At 37.8% G+C, this 21756-nt stretch overlaps 1 protein-coding gene across 1 annotated transcript in view; it reads left to right on the forward strand.

The window, feature by feature from the left end:
* The window catches only part of LOC107556337 (protein diaphanous homolog 3-like), a 215796-nt gene that overhangs the window by 166684 nt on the left and 27356 nt on the right, over window positions 1–21756 (forward strand). The window lies entirely within an intron of this gene.

Here is a 21756-nt window from a genome sequence, read left to right on the forward strand (position 1 = left end):
TTAGTCGTGCTCCCCAAGGCAGGTTGGGATCATTAGGGCAGCGCGTGCTGTGATCGCCGCCCTCTAAGGTATAAATTAAGCAGCTCTGCCTCTCTGATCAAGGTGCAGAATGATCCCCGTCGGGACCGCTCAGCTGCTAGGCTTTATTAACATCTTCTCATCCTACATCATGTATGGAACCTTTAAGGCAAATCTGTAGCGTGTCCATAACACTCAGACTACTACCAGTGGAGTCACAGGTGGTTTTCACAGGTTTTATGTCTCTGTTGCAGCTTTCTTGTGCCAAATCCCAATTTCCTACATAGTACACTGTGCGATGAGTTTTCTGTAACTTGATTTGTAAAATCATCTTAGAACAAGACCAATAGCAGTGAGTAATAGCAATGAACATGTCTGTCACTTAGTTACTATTAAATGAATTAAGCAATCAACAATTAACTTTGAAATTGATAAATCAATCACACAGATTAAAATTTAAAAATTGTATTTAAATATAAAAATAAAATAGCAATTACTAAAACAATAACAATCATTTCTGTAGTTGTAAACTTAATACTATTTTACTATTTTATTAATGTAATTATTCTATTTTTAGTAGTGCTGTCAAACGATTAATCACGATTTATCGCATCCAAAATAAGTTTTTGTTTACATAATATGTGAATATGTATGTGTACTGTGTATATTTGTTATGTATACATAAATGCACACACATACATGTATATATTTTAGAAAAAATTTATTTTTATATATTAAATATATTTATTTATAATATAATTTATATGAATATAAATATAGACATGTAAATACATGTAAATATTTTCAAAATATATACTGTATGTGTGTGTATTTATATATACATAATACATAAACACAGAACACAGATATATTATGCAAACAAAAATTTTTTTTTTTGGATGTGATTAATCATGATTAATCGTTTGACAGCACTAATTTTTAGTAATTCATCAAGTTATGAATTATTTTGTCTGTTTGATGTTGATCATTGATGTGTTTTTATTCATTAATCAGTTTCTTGATTTTTTTTTCTGTTGATTTATCAATTTTGCAAATGATTTTAATCAAATTCCTCATGTATTTTAATCTGAAAGGGCAGTTGATTATTGAAGCTGAGAAACATTCAGTATTGAGTACAGAATAATTTCTTGGTTAAGACACACTAGGAACTGCATGTTCACAAAGTGACAAGTGACTTATCCCCTCGTGGGAAACATCTGGTTATTATTAAAGAGCTTGACATTCCACTGTGTTGGTCTTCAGAAAGTAATAAATCCATTTGATTTCTTGCATTTGCTGAGAATAAGGCCTCTCTCTCTTATTCTCTCTTTATTTCACTTAGACAGCAACCCCAAATGAAGCGAACAGGACTCAACTCAATCGACATGAGCATTTTGCTATTAGGATTACAGTACAGTATATGATATAATATTATAATCAACATTTATGTCCTCTTGTCCACCATTAACAATGCATTCTGGCATGTTCTGCAAAGTGTACTTGATTTTTCCTTAGATGTTGACCAACATGTATCCTTCAAGAGACATCAGTCTGTTGTCTTAATATGGCGATGGCGCCGCAGACGGCAGCCTCAGTGTTTTTGTTAGTTTTCCTGTTTTTTGTTTCTCAAACACAATCAGTTTTACCAGATGAGCTGCTGAACATTCGGCAGAACACACCACACAATCTTCTACCGGATTTCGTTTATTCGGACGTTTAGCTGAATGTTGTAGTCGGCGGAGCTGCTGCGCTGATCAAGCGCTTCAGGATGCGCAGACGGGGGAAGCGAGCCGGCGCGCTCATGAAGCTCAGACAGCGCGGATTCAGAACGCCGTTGCCGAGCATCCATCTGACGAATCTCCGCTCTCTACCCAACAAAACGGACGAACTTCTGCTCTCCCGGACAAATAAGGATTTTTCACACTCTGCTGCTCTGTGTTTCACGGAAACCTGCCTGAATGACGCCATTCCGGACAGCGCATTGAGTCTCCCGGGCTTTCAGCTGTTCAGAGCGGATCGCAACGCAGAATCAACAGGGAAATCACGCGGCGGCGGGACATGTTTTTACATCAGTGAAAGGTGGTGTACAGATGTTACAGCGTTAAAGAAGATGTGCTGTTCCGATCTAGAAGCGCTTTTCATTAACTGTAAGCCGTTCTATTCGCCGCGGGAGTTTCACTCATTCATTCTCGTGAGTATTTACATTCCTCCGCAAGCACACGTGAGCTCAGCTTTACAGAAACTCGCTGATCACATCACAGAGACAGAACAACAACACCCGGACACTGTTTTAATCATTCTCTGGGACTTTAATAAAGCAAATCTTTCCCGTGAACTGCCAAAATACAGACAGCATGTTACATGTCCCACCAGAGACAGTAATATACTGGACCATTGTTACTCCACAATAAAGGATGCATATCACTCGGTCCCCAGAGCAGCTGTAGGACTCTCTGACCACTGCCTGGTTCATCTTATACCGACCTACAGGCATAAACTTAAATCTGCTAAACCTGTAGTAAAGTCTGAAAAGAGGTGGACAAACGAAACAGAGCAGGCATTGCAAGCCTGTTTCGACTGCACTGATTGGAGTGTTTTTGAAGCAGCCACCAACGATCTGGACGAGCTCACAGAATCTGTAACATCATATATCAGTTTCTGTGAAGACATGTGCATCCCTACCAGGACTCATTTAACATTCAACAATGATAAGCCATGGTTTACAGCAAAACTTCATCATCTTCGTCAGGCCAAAGAGGACGCCTACAAAAGGGGGGACAGAGTCTTGTACAATCAGGCCAGAAACACACTGAATAAGGAGATTAGAGTGGCCAAGAGGAACTACGCTAAAAAACTAGAACACCAGTTTTCTGCGAATGAGCCTGATTCAGTGTGGAAAGGCCTGAAGGACATCACCAACTACAAGACACCATCCCCCAGCACTGAGGCCAATCAACAACTTGCTGAAGACCTGAATGGGTTTTACTGTAGATTTGAAACTCCCAGTCTAACACCCCACACCCGCTCTGAACATCTCTCCACACAACCATCAACACCTCCTGCAACCCCCCTCTCCCCCACTCCTACGTTTCAGATCAGTGAGGAGGATGTGCGCCAGGTCTTCAGGAAGAACAAGAGAAGAAAAGCACCAGGCCCAGACGGTGTGACACCAGCCTGTCTGAAAACCTGCGCTGACCAACTGGCCCCCATCTTCTCACAGATCTTCAACAGATCACTAGAGCTGTGCAAAGTCCCTGCCTGCTTCAAACGCTCCACCATCATCCCCGTCCCAAATAAACCCAAGATAGCAGGACTTAATGACTACAGACCTGTGGCCCTAACACCTGTGGTCATGAAGACATTTGAGAGGTCGGTGTTGGCTTATCTGAAGGACATTAATGGACCCTTACTAGACCCCCTGCAGTTTGCTTACCAAGCAAACAGGTCCGTGGATGATGCAGTCAATATGGGACTGCACTTCATCCTGCAACATCTGGACAAAACAGGGACTTATGTGAGGATCCTGTTTGTGGACTTTAGCTCTGCTTTCAACACCATCATCCCAACACTCCTCCAGACCAAACTAACCCAGCTCTCTGTCCCTAGCTCTATCTGTCAATGGATCACCAGCTTTCTGACAGATAGGCAACAGCTAGTGAGAATTGGTAAATTCACATCCAACAACCGCACCACCAGCACTGGCACCCCTCAGGGTTGCGTCCTCTCCCCACTGCTCTTCTCCCTCTACACCAATGACTGCACCTCTAAAGACCCCTCTGTCAAGCTCCTGAAGTATGCAGATGACACTACAGTCATCGGTCTCATCAAGGATGGAGACGAGTCTGCTTACAGACAGGAGGTTAAAGAGCTGGCTGTCTGGTGCAGTCTTAACAACTTGGAGCTGAACACCCTCAAAACTGTGGAGATGATCGTGGACTTCAGGAGGAACCCCCCTGCACTCCCCCCACTCACCATCATGGATAGCACTGTAACGACAGTGGAGTCATTCAGGTTCCTGGGCACCACTATCTCTCAGGACCTGAAGTGGGACACTCACATTGACTCCATTGTTAAAAAGGCCCAGCAGAGGTTGTACTTCCTTCGCCAACTGAGGAAATTCAACCTGCCACAGGAGCTGCTGAAACAGTTCTACTCAGCCGTCATCGAGTCTGTTCTGTGCACTTCAATAACTGTCTGGTTTGGTTCAGCTACAAAATCAGACATCAGAAGACTACAGAGATAGGTTCAGACTGCTGAAAGGATTATTGGTGCCCCCCTACCTACCCTCCAAGGACTGTATACATCCAGAGTGAGAAAAAGGGCTCAGAAAATCACTCTGGATCCATCACATCCAAGCCATCTCCTTTTTTAACTTTTGCCATCTGGTCGGCGTTACAGAGCACTGAATACCAGGACAGCCAGGCACAAGAACAGTTTCTTTCCCCAGGCAATCTACCTCATGAACAGTTAATGTTCTCCCATTGTGCAATTAAAGTGTACAGTATGTGCAATAACCTTATACTTATTAATCACCCTAAACCCTAGTACATCCCTACAACTTATTTTAATTTATTCTTTTCCTATTCCATCTATAGCACACCTGTACATACAATTTATTATTTTTTGTGGTTTATATTTATGCATGTGTATTTTATTCACATCTCATTTTTATTATCTGTGTGTTGTTGTTGTCTCCGTGTACTGGAAGCTTGTGACACTATAACAAATTCCTTGTATGTGCAAAGATACTTGGCAATAAAGCTCTTTCTGATTCTGATTCTGACCTTGCCTCAGAAATGTACCTAATTATTACCTTAAATGCTGTCTAGGTAGACATCTCACTGGGCTTTGGAACAAAGCATTTCTCTTTATCTCTTTATTTTCCTCTGCTTTAAAATCCCAGCTCTAAATGCAATCATTTGCTAGATTCAGGAAAACAGCCGTTTTTACCCTTAACACGCAGTTAATTTTCCATTCATCTAATGAAGACAAAAGGCAATTAGGTTGGTGTTCATTAACTCCTATTTTCGAATTAAATTAGCCTTTTGTGAGGTAATGTGTGTGCTCGTGCATGTGTCTTTGCCATTTGCATTTTTGCTTTTTAGTGTTTGTTTGGCCGGGCTAATGAATGAGAAATTGCAGAAGTGAGACAGAGAAAATCTGCCCCAGCCATGAGATGCCCTGAGGAAATATTCTGCTTAAATGTTCTGCTTAAACAGTGATATTAGAGTTGTATTTCTCATATGCCAGCTGTATCACTGCTCTTTTAGAAAAGCACTCATGAATGCACTGTTGCCAATTACAGTTTCCCACACCACTTCTATTGAAGTATGCACTCGTGAGTGCACATTTGCCATAGCTTTTATTTATTCTATACACACAGATGCATGTCTATCCAACTGTAACCTGCAGCATGTGTAAAGCTGTTGGGTTGCTATACCTCCCTTTTTATGTATTTGCCAATTACTGTCAGAATTGTGTTACTGTTCTTGTTACAGTGCACACTTAAAGACTTGTAGTCTATTTGGTGCGCACACTACATATTGAGATGTACTGAAGAAATCACACACATTCTTAGTGTAAACAGTGTCTTAGTGTAAACAATGATATAAAGGTTTTAAGATATATATAAGATATATCGTGCAGCCCTTGTTATTAGTGAGAAATAATGAGGTTATAAGAGAGAAACAATGCGGTAAGACATGCATCCAAATGAGAGAGAGAGAGACCGCGAAGCTAGACGTTTCTTCTTAAATTAACTAACGTACTCTACGATTAGCTCAGTGAATAATAAAAAAAAAACATAGACCCGGCTAGAACAAGCAGAGTGATACAAAATTGTGAAAGGGCGTTCCTGTAGCGATACCAGTACAATATCTCACAGTTCTCAACCAATCAGATTTGAGAACCAGAATGAACTGTTGTATAAATATATATATATATATAACAGAATTTTTTATATTTTTGTATTATTTACTTAATATTTATTTATTAAATAGTATTTATTTGATATGCTTAACATAATGAACATTGAACTTCAATTATATAAATAACTTAATTGTTTTCTGAATTGCACTTGCATTTCTTGTCATATTCATTACTAATTCATTTAACTGAATGTAATCTCCATTCAATATTCATAGATTATTTAGATGCAAGTTTCTGTGTGGGCCTGGTGATCGGTTGACCTTCACTGTAGTTTGAATTCTAAAGAGTTAATCAGGTGCCTCATGTGTGATTTCAGAACCTCCACACAGCTGGAATCTCTCTCTCTCTCTCTCTCTCTCTCTCTGTGTGTGCGTGCGTGCGTGTGTGCGTGCGTGCGTGCTTCTCTCATCCATTTCTACCTCATCCCATCTTCTCAAGATTATCACACCTTTAATGGCTTAAATCTGCTTTTGTTCAGGGAAGATGAGAGGATAGAGAACAAGGCAGAGAGGGGGATGAGGAGAACAGGCGTTCTCACGTCTAATCCTCCGAATCCCACTGGCACTGTAACAAGGGAGGAACAATAGTGAGAGGAGGGAGAGAGATGGAGGAATGGCATTAGAGGAAGAGAAGGACACGTGTAACCTATCCATCAAAGGAGTGCTGGATTGTCCAAACAGGAGATGAAAACATGATTTATCAGAGCATCGTGCAATTAGGCCTGTTCCTACATTGTGCTGACATTTGCATGCATTCAGGCGTGTTTGTGTGCACGTTTATACTGATTAAGAGCCATTGTTTGCTGTTGAATATGTATTGATATCTTGCTGACATTTGGCAAGAATTTGCTTAGGTAGTTATGCTTTTAGTAAATCGAATTGATTGATTGTCTGTTCACAGTCTGACGGTTCCATAGGTATGCTTTTTTGCATGTTAATATTCTTCACTGTTAATAAAGCCCAGCTTTAATTCCTCATAAGTTTTGGACATCTTTCAGAAGCACTTTTATTACTGATTGCACACTGAAATCTTCACGCACACAGCGATGCAAACCAGGACAAAAGCATCCCAACCCCGAGTCTTATTTTTGAAAGATAATTACCCATCTTGAGCAGTCGGAGGGAAAGATGAGGAGCGTAAAAAAGAAATCAGAAAGACAGCAGTGTCTCTGATCACTCCTTTTGCAGACCTGCACGTCAAAATTATCAAAGGCACAAATTCAACACCACCATTTTCAAGTGCAAATTGCATTTTACATGTTGACAGTTCGGATGCGTTTCACCCCTCTTGTCGTTCTCTCTCTCTATTTCCTGCCGCCTATCTCATTTACTTTTATTAGCGGCAAATGTAGTACCTCTAATCCTCTTAATTCCCATGAAGGAAACACAGGAGGAAATACAACTGACATCTGTTTTGTGGGTGTAATAGTTATTTTAAAGATGCGAGGAGAGATTAGTAAACAACAACAACAAAACAGCTGTTGTAAACTGACTTTGAACAGAAAGGAGCTCACGCTGTGTGGCGGTCAATGACAAACTGATTTAAAGATGTCAAGACAAGCAACGCAATTACAGCAATGTTTCTTTTCGTAACATACACATGTTTATAGATGCTTATTTTAGGTCATGTGGATCTGTAGTCTTTTATCTCAGTAAGTGAAATTTAACGTATCAAATCGCAAACACACCTCCTGTTGTTCTTGTCTACAGCCTGTCTGTTCATATCAGATCTAATCTGAACCCCAGCATGCTTTATAAAACAGATAGTTCCATCCCTGGATGCTGATTTGTCACTAGTGTTCCGGCTAAAATAAGCAATGTAGTGTAATCAATGACTATTTTATTATAATTATTATTAGTAGTAGTCTAATAGAAATAGCAATATTATATGCACATACATATATACATGCCTAGTATTTATACTCTATTATAGTTTTTGTTAATATTTTGAATGAGCTTATACTTTTTGATTTAATTTTTGTCATTTTTATACATTTTTGTTAATTTTAAATGTTACTTATTAGGTTTGATTTATTTTGATTTCAGTCTTAACTTTAGTTAGAAATTAGAAATGTTGTGGCAACTAGCTGAAACAAGATTAAGTGTTTCAAGTAATATTTATGTTTTATTTTATTTTATTTATTTCTCTATATAATTCATTTTATTAATATAGTTTTTACTATTTTTGTTTGAAAACCACAACAACAATAATAATAATACCTCCCCATAAATGCGTATTATAGTCAAAGCTGAAGGGCTTGCATGCAGTGCCATGACTATAGTCTCAATATTTCACAGCATTTTGTGCAAGTATGACTAACCCATCTGTGCAAGCTCTGATACAGATACAGGCTCAGGAAAGTGTGTTTGTGCTTTAAGAAAGCTTTCCGGGTAGCAGCAGATGTTGCTTAGCCAGGTATGTGTGTGGCTGAGGGGAACGGACAGTCAGGAGTGATGGATACTGCTTGGTTTTCGGCCTGGTGCTTTCACCAGCTTCATACTGTGAGTAAGCCGGAATGTGTTTGGATTTTTTTGACCCTTTTATCTCTCTCTCCACTCCATTGCGTTTGTGCCTGCTGCTGCTGTTTGACACTCTTTCATGGAGCAGCTGATTAGTTCTGCATATCTGTAGAGAGAGATCTGGCCTTTACACTACAGGCTGCTCTCTTCATAGCCACTCAGCCTGCGACAGCAGAGTCAGGGTGCCTAAAAGGTCACACACAGGAGCAAGATCTTCACCTAAGTGCCTTAGAAAATAGCTTACCAGATGAGTTGCAGGCTTCCCGAAAAAGCGTAGTGTAATTTGTCAGGCTGTCAGAAATGGTTAGGCCGTAGCGGCCTGTAAGATCTCTGCATTAGTGGGATGATATGAACAGGACACAAATTTGAGCTTTGTTCTGGTGTTTGAGTTTTAAAGTCAAAGTGAAACTTACTTTTCTAATGTAAGGTAAACAGAAAAATGTTGTCCTTTACTCAACCTCATGTTTTTCCAAACCTGTACAAAACCTGTAAAAAAAAATGTATGGACAAAAAAACACTTCTCAACATTGCTCAAAATATGTGTATATGTACACGCACACTATTGTTCAAACATTTGGAGCCAGTAAGATTTTTATTTTCACAGTTTTTATTCATGTTCACCAAGACTGCATTTTATTTTATTAAAAATACAGAGAAAAACTGTAATATTATGAAATATAATATTTTAAAATAAATTATGTATTATTTTTAGGGCTGTCAAATCCATCAATCACGTGTAGTAAATTAGCTCAAAAGGGGAAATATTTATGATTAATTATAACTAGTTGAAACTACTGCTAACATACAACTAAACTAAGCTAACATGTACATATAGGAAGAAGGGAAGTAAGGAGCGAGACAAAAGAATGGCAGTATTCATCATCAATTAATCCATAGCGTATCGACAAAGTTACTTGAAGATAAAACTGCCGGAAGGTCAGACTCAAGAGGTGAGAGTCTTGTAGAGGGTCTGTCTCAAGCAATGATTGGTTTTGGTTAGGGACTTTTAATGGTTTCCCAGTCACACCCATCTTTGGTGGAATGACCAATGTAGAGGTGTGAATTTTGAGCGGGAAGAGGATCCTTTGTCTCATGTGACACCTTATTTGCATGGTTTATGGTGGTCTGGAGGATCTGTCCAATATTAAGTCAAAGTATGGTAAAAAGTGGTGCAAGTTATGGTGACATACTATACACTTTTAACATCGGATAATCAAAAGACAGTCATTTTGATACCTAACATGCCAGGGTTTGGAAAACATTATGGTAGTGATACATTCATACATCTAGATCCAAGTATGTGGAGCTTTACTACATTACTACAGAGTTATAGCTAAGCTACTATCACATAGGCAAGGCAAGTTTATTTATATAGCACATTTCATACACAATGGTAATTCAAAGTGCTTTACATAAAAGAAAAGAAAAAAAATAATAAAACAGGGAATTTAAAAACTTTGAAAATGATAAAAAAAATTTGATTTAAGAGGTTTAAAATGAATTTAAGAAAACGATTATACATAAAATATAGTGCAATCAGTTCCTAGGAGCATGCATACAACACAGGAATACACTATATGCATTTGGGACAGTTGTGGATAATTGGAGCCAATGTCCTTTCCTATGTGTATTGTGGCTTTTGAGTGTGTCTGGGCCACGGGTAGTGGCTCCTCGTGGGGATCGTTCCTTCCCACCCGGAATCTCTTTGAAGCTCAAAGAGAAAGCCGACGACTGTCCTTGCTAGCGTCGGTGAAGATAGCAGAGGTGATAATGCCCTTTGAACCAGAGGTGGACGTTTAGACATGCATCTGTAATTTAGTTATAACAAGGGAGGAGGGAAAGTTTCCAATGCCTGAAGCCTGATCGAACATCTTGATTACATCCAAACGTTACACATGATTAATCACATCCTAAATAAAAGTTTGTGTTTACATAATATGTGTGTGTACTGTGTATATTTATATGTGCAAATATTTCTTAAATATATATGTGTATTTATATATACATATAAATATGCAGAGTACACACACATATATAATGTAAACACAAACTTTTATTTTGGATGTGATTAATCGCAGTTGATTGTTTTGACAGCCCTAATTGTTTTACATTTTTATTTTATCTGAAATGGCAAATCTTCACTTTTTTCAATATAGTTTAATGAACAAAGTTTTAACAACAGCATTTATGTTGAATAAAAATCTTGTAAAATTGTCTATCTTTACTGTAATTTTTGATCAATTTAATGAATCCTTGTGAAATAAAGGGTTTTATATATCGCATTTCGATGAAGATTTCAAAAGACAAACATTTATGATCTTTGGAAAACTGATAAATTGTAGACAAAATGACAATGAATGTCAATTAATAAATAAATAGGGTCAATTTTGACTTGTTCACTTTAGAGGAGGAAACAATAGAATCATGACCCATGCAACATCTGCCAGTGAACACATCAGTGCATTTGCCTCGTATGCGTGTTTTTGAGTCGAGGAAGAGAAGCAGGATGGAGAGAGATGTGTGAAGTGTAGAGTGATAACAGATGGCTCGGATGACAGGCCCCTTTATCTCTCGTTTTCTTTCTCTCTGATGAAATTGTAGTTGATTTATGACAAATGTCAGTAAAAGCCTCTCCTGCTCTGTCGCTGTCAGTCAGCTACCCAAGGTAAGCAGGTTCAGCCATCAATCACCTCGCGTTTCCGTGGAGATATGTTATGCCTCTGATGGCTCTTGCCCACTTCCCCGGCAGGAGCCCCAGTGGTCGGTACGGAGATGCTGAGACAAACAGGAAGTGACACGGATTCTCAGAGGCAATGGGCTGTTGACAGTAGCTAAGAGAATGGGAGGGAGTGGGCGGACCGTCTGGGAATTAGGTGGAATTGTTTTTTTGTTTGATAAGTGTGTGGCGCAAGGTGAGTGTTTGTATGTACATTAGAAACGGAGACCGCAAAAGCGTTTGGTCCCTCTGTAGGGACACGGCCAAGCAGGTGTTTTGTGGATCAGTAATGTCATTCTGATATATTTGGCTAAACGTGGTGACAGCTCCTCAGGGAGAAACCTGGTTTGTTCCTGCCAGCTACATCAACAGCCTTGTCAGTTACACCGTCTCACAGGTTACACTGTCATTCCTGCTACGCTCAGATATTATTATACTGTCGGCGTGTTTCCCATTCCTTCTGAAGCATCGCAAACACCTGTTCTCTGGTCGAGGGTGAGGGTTCAATGTCCACGTTGACCCCACCGACACCGACATGATCAAAGGAGCCACGGGCTGAATGTCTGTCCCACGCTGCCATGCCAAAGGGCAAATCACTGTCCTAACCATGCCAAAGGTCAGCTGTCACTGCCATTGGTGTTGCAGTGGGAAGCAGGATTCATCAGCATGCAGACACAGGAACAGGTTATTGTGCCGGTCTCTACTCTCACCTTTCTTTCCTGTAATAGAATGAGTGTTTCATCCACAGTTATGTCATGCCTTTTTATCAATAAGATATTGATATGACAGTATTGTTCTTATTGTGTGTGAAAGGCGGGTTAGTGTGAAACAAGAATAGACTCCAATGAGTTTCATTGTATGGGCAAAATGTGTTAAAACTTTTTTCAAAATATCTTTTTAAGTGTCCTGCAGAAAAGTGAGGGTGAACACAAGATGACAGAATACATTTTTTTTGCGTGATCTATCCCTTTGATCATGTGGTGTTCAGATTCTCAGTGCTCGTTGTTTTCTTGGTTTTCTGCTCTTTCTCAGTTCTTATGGTGTTAAAGAATATGAGGATCACGTTCGCTTTAAGTTTTAAGTAATTGTACTCTCTATAAGCGTATAATTGTTTTGATTTTGTTGGTATTGGGCGATATTTAACCAATACCATCATGTCTCTTTATTTTTACAATTGGATTAGCATTGCCACAATCTACTGCTCACTTCAAGTTAGACTTTTAAAAGCACTAATAATTTAGTAACACTGGTAAATGTCATCTTTAGTAAATCTCAAAATGAATATCCAAACTGAATATACACATCAATCTACTTTATACTGAGCATAATAATGTTGTGATGCTTAAATTCACTTGTAGAATATAAATCGATTGTAGCCTGTATTTAGTCTGGGTTTCATTTTTAATTTACATAACCAAAATAATAGTTTTTTTATATATATATGGTCTATTTATGGATGATCTGCCATAACAAGAAAGAGAATATTGGTATTAATGTTAATTTTAAGATAGGCAAATCCAAAGTTTTCAGGCCACACTGTTCAAAAGTTTAGGGTCAGTACTTTTTTTCTTTTCTTTTTTTTAAACAAGGATGCATTCAATTGATCAAAAGTGATATTGAAGACGAATCCATGTTGTTCTTTTGAAACTTCTAGTCATCAAAGAATCCTGAAAAAATGTAACACATTTTCCACAAAAATATTAAGCAGCACAACTGTTTTTAACATTAATAATATATAGAAATGTTTATTTTCCTCCAAATTAACATTAGAATAATTTCCAAAGGAGCATGTGACACTGAAGACGGAGTAATGGCTGCTGAATATTCAGCTTTGCCATCACAGGAATAAAATTCAAATTTAAAATATATTCAAATAGAAAACAGTTGTTTAAAATTTTCACAGTATAACAGGTTTTACTGGATTTTTTCAAATAAAGTAAGCCTTGTTTTGCAATAAGAGACATTTTTCAAAAACATTAAGAAATCTTACCATCCCCAAACTTTTGAAAAGTAGTAGACATTCTCAGTTTCCAAGGTTCCAGACTCGCACAGTTTATCTTTATGTGTGCACTTGTATATTTGTTATTGCAGTTACAGTTGAGTGAACAGTTACAACTTCTAATTGTGAAAGTTTGTATTTTTCATAGACTTGAAAGGAGACAAAGGTTCCCTAGCTACTAATTTGCGATCAGGCCACCAAAACAAGCAAGCGACCCAGACTGGAGATGGCCGTGAACTCTCATTATAACCTAATCAAAGGCAGATTAATTGTCTGCCCCTGTTGTGTTTCCCTCAGTAAATGCCTCAGTGAAGAATGAACTGCATCCCATAACAGTGTAAACACTCGCTTCAGTCCACGACTGCCACACCTGCTCTTTCATAGTTTCATTCAGTTTTAAAACACATTTAATCTGCCTTGCATTTGTTTCTTAATAGTTTTCAGTTTGATTATTCTGCGGTGTGTGATTGTGTGACAGAGACCCCACTGTGGTTGGTTAATGAGAGGCTTACCGTGTTTAGTGAATGGAGCATGTAGTGGGGTCAGGCCCTCGTGCTTAAGACTCTGTGTGCAACAAGGGAGCTGAAATCACTCCCTTGACTCTCAGCACACATTTCTTAATTGTACGGGCTAATTTAGTGCTACCGGAAACCTCCCAGAGGAACAGCACTCTTAACACACAAATACTTGCATGAAACCAAATTAATACAAAAATTATAATAATAAAGAATGAACTGTATCCCATAACAGTGTAAACACTCGCTTCAGTCCACGACTGCCACACCTGCTCTTTCATAGTTTCATTCAGTTTTAAAACACATTTAATCTGCCTTGCATTTGTTTCTTAATAGTTTTCAGTTTGATTATTCTGCGGTATGTGATTGTGTGACAGAGACCCCACTGTGGTTGGTTAATGAGAGGGTTACCGTGTTTAGTGAATGGAGCATGTAGTGGGGTCAGGCCCTCGTGCTTAAGACTCTGTGTGCAACAAGGGAGCTGAAATCACTCCCTTGACTCTCAGCACACATTTCTTAATTGTACGGGCTAATTTAGTGCTACCGGAAACCTCCCAGAGGAACAGCACTCTTAACACACAAATACTTGCATGAAACCAAATTAATACAAAAATTATAGTAATGGAAACCAGCCACGTTGTCTTTTTGTTTGCAAAGAACAAAACTAATTTTGTGTGCATCATTATCCTACGCAATGCACTTTGCCATTCTTTTATTGATCCTTCTATTCATACACACATCTACTCAGGCATTCATCCATCCACCTGAAAAAATCAGTTTGTGATGAAAAAAAAAGTTTTGATTTATCAGATGACTCACTGTAAAGGGATAGTTCACCCAAAAAAGGAAATTGTCATCATTGGCTCACTCTTTAAACCCATAATCTGTTCATCATATAAAAGCGATCCTATCTCTTCACAAGACTTGGGTTACACAGTTTAATTCATATGGATTTATTTAACAATGCCTTTATGACCTTGTTGGATCTTCTTAGAAAATATCTTATTTTTTGTTTCAAAGATTAACCAAAGTCTTATAGGTTTGTAATGACATAAGGGCGAGTAAATGATGACAGATTTTTCATTCTTGGATGAACTATCCCTTTAATGAACCGCAAATCATTTTTTGATTAGCTGACTCTGAAGAACTTTAACTGTCTTGTGTACTTAGAGTAACTCACTATGGGCAATGTTATGAGACTTCTCAATTTAATGAGCTCAAATGGGGTTTCTCTGATTTTATTTCTGTACCGGAAGTACCTTTGTTTGTCAAATTAGCGTGTTTGTTTTCCATGTAATGTATCTGGTTACAATGAACTGCATGAAGTCAGGGATGTGAGAAAAGACTCTCCTCACTGTTTATAGCTAATTTAGTGCTACCGGAAACCTCCCAGAGGAACAGCACTCTTAACACACAAATACTTGCATGAAACCAAATTAATACAAAAATTATAATAATGGAAACCAGCCACGTTGTCTTTTTGTTTGCAAAGAACAAAACTCATTTTGTGTGCATCATTATCCTACGCAATGCACTTTGCCATTCTTTTATTGATCCTTCTATTCATACACACATCTACTCAGGCATTCATCCATCCACCTGAAAAAATCAGTTTGTGATGATCCGAACCCTTCCTACCTTTTATCTGTCCATCTCTTTTTCCATTCCTCCATTTTTACTATAATCATATTGGGATGGAGGGCCTGAGTGCTCCTCTCTTAGTCTGAGGTTTACCTCAGTGAAAAGCAAATATCCACACCCATCATCTATTTTTCTCCTCCGAGAATTAAAAAAAAGGTCTCATCTTCCCTTTGCTCATGATAGACTTCGACAAGAGACCTGTAATCCCTCTCCAACAGTCCTTCACTCCCAGTTAACTACAAGAGAAAGGAAGTGTTTTCTTTCTAGCAAACACAAACTTATGTTGTTTTTGATAGCTGGACTATATGTTCATGCTACCACTTCAGTACGATTGATAGACAAATGACTCTTATGAACGGTTCTTTTGAATCCGTTAAAATTACTCTCAAACCTCTGAACCGTTATTTTGAATCATTGTATAAAAAAAAAGTTTTGATTTATCAGATGACTCACTGTAAAGGGATAGTTCACCCAAAAAAGGAAATTGTCATCATTGGCTCACTCTTTAAACCCATAATCTGTTCATCATATAAAAGCGATCCTATCTCTTCACAAGACTTGGATTACACAGTTTAATTCATATGGATTTATTTAACAATGCCTTTATGACCTTTTTGGATCTTCTTAGAAAATATCTTATTTTTTGTTTCAAAGATTAACCAAAGTCTTATAGGTTTGTAATGACATAAGGGCGAGTAAATGATGACAGATTTTTCATTCTTGGATGAACTATCCCTTTAATGAACCGCAAATCATTTTTTGATTAGCTGACTCTAAAGAACTTTAACTGTCTTGTGTACTTAGAGTAACTCACTATGGGCAATGTTATGAGACTTCTCAATTTAATGAGCTCAAATGGGGTTTCTCTGATTTTATTTCTGTACCGGAAGTACCTTTGTTTGTCAAATTAGCGTGTTTGTTTTCCATGTAATGTATCTGGTTACAATGAACTGCATGAAGTCAGGGATGTGAGAAAAGACTCTCCTCATTGTTTATAGGATGTGTCTATGTATATACCCTGCTTCACTGACTACTGCAGATTTGATTACCTTTGCAGTATGTTGTTCCTCTTTCCTATGTTAGTGTTACTTGTAAATAAATCAACATGATTATGATGGTTTTGTGTGTGTGTGTGTGCGCGCGCACGTGCTTGTTTGTATGTTTGCCTTCCACCGTTGTACATGGTTCTATTTTGTGCGCGTCTGACACTCTCTGTGTGCTGGTTGTGTGTGTGGGATGGTAGTGTGTTCATAACTCTCTCTCTGTCACATTAGTAAGTGTTGTGCAGTCTCCTGGGGAGTGATTATAAAGCCCAGAGTCAGTAGACTTCTGCTCGATGTCATCAAGCCAGCCTGAATTAGCTTATCCCTTCTCTCTCTCGCTCCCCCCCCCCCCCCCCTTTGTTGGGCACACGATTAAGTACAGTAAATGTGAGTTTGTTTTATCTGATTAAAACAATCATTCATTTTTATCAAAAAATGTGGTTGATAAGACCATATAAGGATTTTTGTATTTGTAATCAACAAAAGTATGACCCATGTAAATTAAGTCAATTCAAGAAAAGGGCATTAAGGTTTGCCTTCTTTTTTGTCTTTAGCTAATAACACATCTGCCGATTGTGAAGTCTTTTTATGTTCACAGAGGCTCATTTATTTGATCAAAAAAACTAATATTGTGAAACATTATTACAATGTACAGTGTAATTTATTAATGTGATGGCAAAGCTGAATTTCCAGCTGTCAATACTCCAATTTTGAGTGTCACATGATCCTTCAGAATAAGTTGTGCTGCTGTGGAAACATACTCCCCCACCCAGGATTCTTTGATAAATAGAATATTCAAAATAACAGCATTTATTTGTAACATCATAAATACCTGTACGGTCACTTTTGATGTATAGATTTTTATATATTGCTGATTTCATTTAAGTTTTATTATGTATTCTAGTCTGTACTTCTCTTAACAGTCTTGTAACTTTATATTGCCTCATGTCTCATGTTACCACCTCCATATAATGAATCACTTAGTCTTCATTTTGGTAAAAGCGTGTGCTAAATGAATAAATGTAAATGTAATCACTAAGCATCCAAGTTTAAAACCAAAGTACCTTGACTCAAGTTCGCGTCACCTTTCACAAATATTTTGAAGATTAGACTTGGCTTGGATAAGCATAATGTACCTTCATCATGGGTATTAAGGCCTTCCATTAAAATGCTTAAAACTGTAAGGGGAAGAGGAGATGGAGCAATAGAAGGAGGATTGGACCCAGTGTGACTCATGCTGGCAATGCTAATGTGCTCGGCACTAATTGAAAGCAGTTATGCAGTAATCAGAAACCTGCCGAGCGACAGCTATGTTCATTAGAAACACACTGTTACCCTCACACAGAGAGCGAGAGAGAGGGCAGAGAGGAAAAAAAGAGGGTCAAGGTATGGCCCAAAGATGTTAAAACACTTTTAAAAAAATGCACATCTGTGATCTTAAGTCATTAACTCAACCCGGGTTCAACTCTAGCTTCATGTAAATGCATTCAAATGAATTCTGCACATGCATCGTGTTCCTCAGTCTTTTAAAGTACTGCGCTTTGTCTCACCAAACGCTCCGCGGACTCGCAATGAGAAACTGAACGCTTGCTTGACCCAGATGATTTGAATATCAAAGAGCTTTTGATCAGTGCAATCACTTCTTTGTCAAGAAATATTCCCTTTGTACAAATTTGGCTGTGTTATAGGTTGAGGATTTTCCGCAGCCATAGACACCCAGTGGAACCTAAGCTTAAGATATGTATTTAAGGAGGTAATTTGTAATAGCCAGGAGGATGGATGCAGGCCTTGGGTAAGAAAGTTAACCTCAGATTGCTGCAGGGAGATCAGTTCAGTGTGATGTAATTAATGTAAGTTGCTTTAGGGTGAAAAATGTCTGCTAAATAACAGGCAGGCCTAATACTAGTACTTTTGTCTTGTATTTTACTTTGATGAAAATTTTGAATAATACGTAATTTGTTTTATTGTGTATTTATATTTGAATGAAAAAATATACTATTAAAATTATTTTTATTTTTAAAAAATCTGTATTTTTGATATAATGCAACATATTTGAATGTGTTAATTTCTTTCAAAAACTGACTTTTGTGTTTCTAAATTTTTGAATAGAAGTGTACTTAATATGCATTATTGCGGCATCAACAAATCATTTCTCAAGGTGGCAATACCGTACCTTCAAATGGCTGTGCCGTAAACATTTTAACAGTTTAAAAAGATTCTCTTCTAGTGTCCATTGAAACATTTCTGAAAATAGAGCACATACTTATGTTGTGTTATGAATTTCAGAACGCAACAAAGTGTGAAAAGTTTGAGTAGCTTGAAGTATTTGCATTCACATATTTTGTGGCCAAAATTTCCTCCTTTATATAGTATATTATATTAATCATATGAAAAAATAATCACATGCCAGTGCCACCACATAGGCCTTTGGTGAGCAACTAGCAATCTATAATACAGCTAAAAGAATAAGCTAGGAGTGGGAAATATGACCAAAATCTTATTTCACAATCGGAGTAATTTTATTTCATGATAACAATTATTATCATGATGTAGTCATTTTTGTTATTGCATCTTATTAATAATAAAAACATGGATGCAAGTAACAAACAAAAGAACAAATACAATTAAACAAAAACAAAGATGCAAATGAAACAAACTGTTTTAGGTAGAGTAGGTCTGTTTAACAGTAGGATTCAAGTAAGCAATAATACAGAAATTAAATGGAAAGTAAAAAGGAAAATGTAAAAGTAAAGCACTGCATAGTCTTCACTGAATAAATTAAACACACACTGATCCTTATTAAGGTACTACAGTTAGTCAGTCAAGATCAGTGAGTGATTTTCTTCTTTGCTGTCACTTTAAGAGCTGCGCGGTTCTAGTTTATTGATACACAGACGTTTTCTTTCTCAGCTGTTTACGTTTACTTAAGTCATAAGCCAAGGCGGACATTTTAACGTAATTATATGTGCATTTAACTACTGAAGCGCAATAACTCATGAAAGAGATCTGAATTTGCGACTTTCCACATGCTCGGTTCAAATTCTTTATCAAGGTTTTTTGCGCTTAACTCACTTAACATCAAGCACATCCCACACTTTTTCTCATTCATGCATGTTTCTTACTCACTCTTAAATGGGCACTAACTTTAAGCAGTCCTGCGCTGCAAGGATATATAAAGTTTGGCAAGGCCAGTGTGCAGGGAGTGGAAGCAGAGTGCAGCACACACACTGCACTGCTGTCGCACGTCTACACAACTCAGGAAATACGGTTCTTATTAAAATGCTGTCATTCTTAAAGTACCATTACTAGTAAAGTGAGGAATCATGCCGTTTTTAAAAGCAGGGTATCGCGATACATCTTGAGTGGCAGTATATCGTGCAACACTGGTACCTGCAATCCTTTTCTGCTGGTCCTCTGGGATAGTGGCCGAGTAGAAATATGGCTGGCTGCTTTCATTAAGGTACTGTAATGTAATGGTGACCACATTGTCTGTTCTTTGCATGCCTGCACTGCTGAATGGTTGCCTTGACAAGATCGCTCATGGCAACTGTCTCCCTCACGGTTCAGGGAAAAACATGACCAAGCCGCCCTCTGGGGAATCTACACCCACATGCATTTGTTGTGTAGCCCTCAGTCTGTACCTCAGATGAGACCACCTGCTATTCTTTTTACTACACTGTGATGAGAGGGCGGTCTCGTCCTCATTTCTTTTTTTTCTTTCCCTTTTCTCTTTCTCTGTCTTCCCCAGTGTGCTATAAGAGCTCCCGTCTGTTTTGTGTGCAGAAAACCCAGAGATTCTGACCTGGTTTTGCCGAGTTGAGTCCTTAGAGTGGAACTGAAAGTGTTCTGTAATTTTCATTTATACTGCTGGAATAACAGAGCATTTGCCCTGATTCTTCTTGTTCTGGTGTAAATTTAATTACATTTTATTTTATTGTCTGATATGAGGTTTATGTTTTTTTATTTGGTTGTTTTTAAATTTATTTCATTCATTTTATTTAATAAGAGTTTTATTTTAATTAATTAATTTTACTTTTATTAGCTTCTATTAAATAATATATTTTTTAATTTATTTTTAATCATTTATTAAATGTCTCACATTTCCATAATGTTTTGAAGTTTTTGTTTCACAACACCTTTTTTTCCTCTTTTTTTTCAGAATAAAACTGTCCGTTTTTGCCATTTGTGTCTAAGATTTCTGAATAAACACTCTTTTTGAATATGAAATACATAACAGCACTTACCAACAAGCTCTTTTTTTGCGACTTAGTTTCAATCATTTTTTATTTTTTTGGCTGAAATTTGCTTACATTTCGAAAGCTAATGAACAATTTCATAAAGCATTGAACGTGTGTGTAAAGATAATTTGAATGCTTTACAACCGTTTATTTCTTGGTTTATTTCTAGGAATTTTAGAAAAGATTTCCATTGCTGTGGATATTATAAAAAGAGCCTGTATGATACACACCTTCACGCTGGTGATGACGGACAGATCGAAGTGTCTTTGCTGCAGCCTGAAAGAAGGAATACGGCAGAATATTCGGTGTCATTATATTCCAGTTTTTTTTTAATGGGTTTGCACCATCTTTCTGACAAGGTGTCTTCCTTCCTAGTGGCATCTTGTGTTGTGTCACGTCTTTTGCCGGTGTTCTCACGGTGATGGGGACGACATTCCCATTGCTCGCCCTTCCAGGTACAGCGTCACCTCTCATGTTACACCTGTCAGTCACATCGCACCCCTGCCGTCTGGAGTACAGTCTGTATCTGTCTTGTATAGACATATGCGAAATGCTGAAATGTGGATAATTCAGTGAAACATTTGCAAGTTCGTGTTTATATTTGACTGATTAAGTCAATGTTAAAATTAGCATAATACATGTACGGCTTACATCTAAACCTTGTTAAGAGGCTCGTTCAGCAGAATAAAAGATGAATCTCCATTTGAAAGCAACTCCTAAACTCTCCAAACCGATCTGGACTTTCACCCAGTGTAATTACAGCCTAATGGGATTTTAAATCAGGACTGGGAAACTGCGTTCATCAGCACTGCCCAAAACATTTCTCCACTAAACAGCCATAAATAGTGTTATGCGTGTGAAAGAAAACACAGGAAACAAACAACAGAAATGTGTCATGTGTTTTTCTCTTCACTCTCAGCCTCTCTCAGTGACGCAGTTCTCTAGGTTTTAAATTGCCGCTATTATGCCATTTTTAAGGTTCTTAATATTGTTTTGGGAGTCTCCTACAATAGGATTACATGCATGCAAGGTCAAAAAACACTTTAATTTTCTCAAAATATGCATTTAATATCACCTCGTTTTCCAACAATTCTCAAACGATTCGTTAGAAGCAGTTCTAAGATTCAGTCTCTCTAAAC

Source organism: Sinocyclocheilus grahami, unplaced genomic scaffold (genome assembly GCF_001515645.1).
Source record: "Sinocyclocheilus grahami isolate Dianchi unplaced genomic scaffold, SAMN03320097.WGS_v1.1 scaffold20.1, whole genome shotgun sequence".
In the NCBI taxonomy this organism is placed as follows: domain Eukaryota; kingdom Metazoa; phylum Chordata; class Actinopteri; order Cypriniformes; family Cyprinidae; genus Sinocyclocheilus; species Sinocyclocheilus grahami.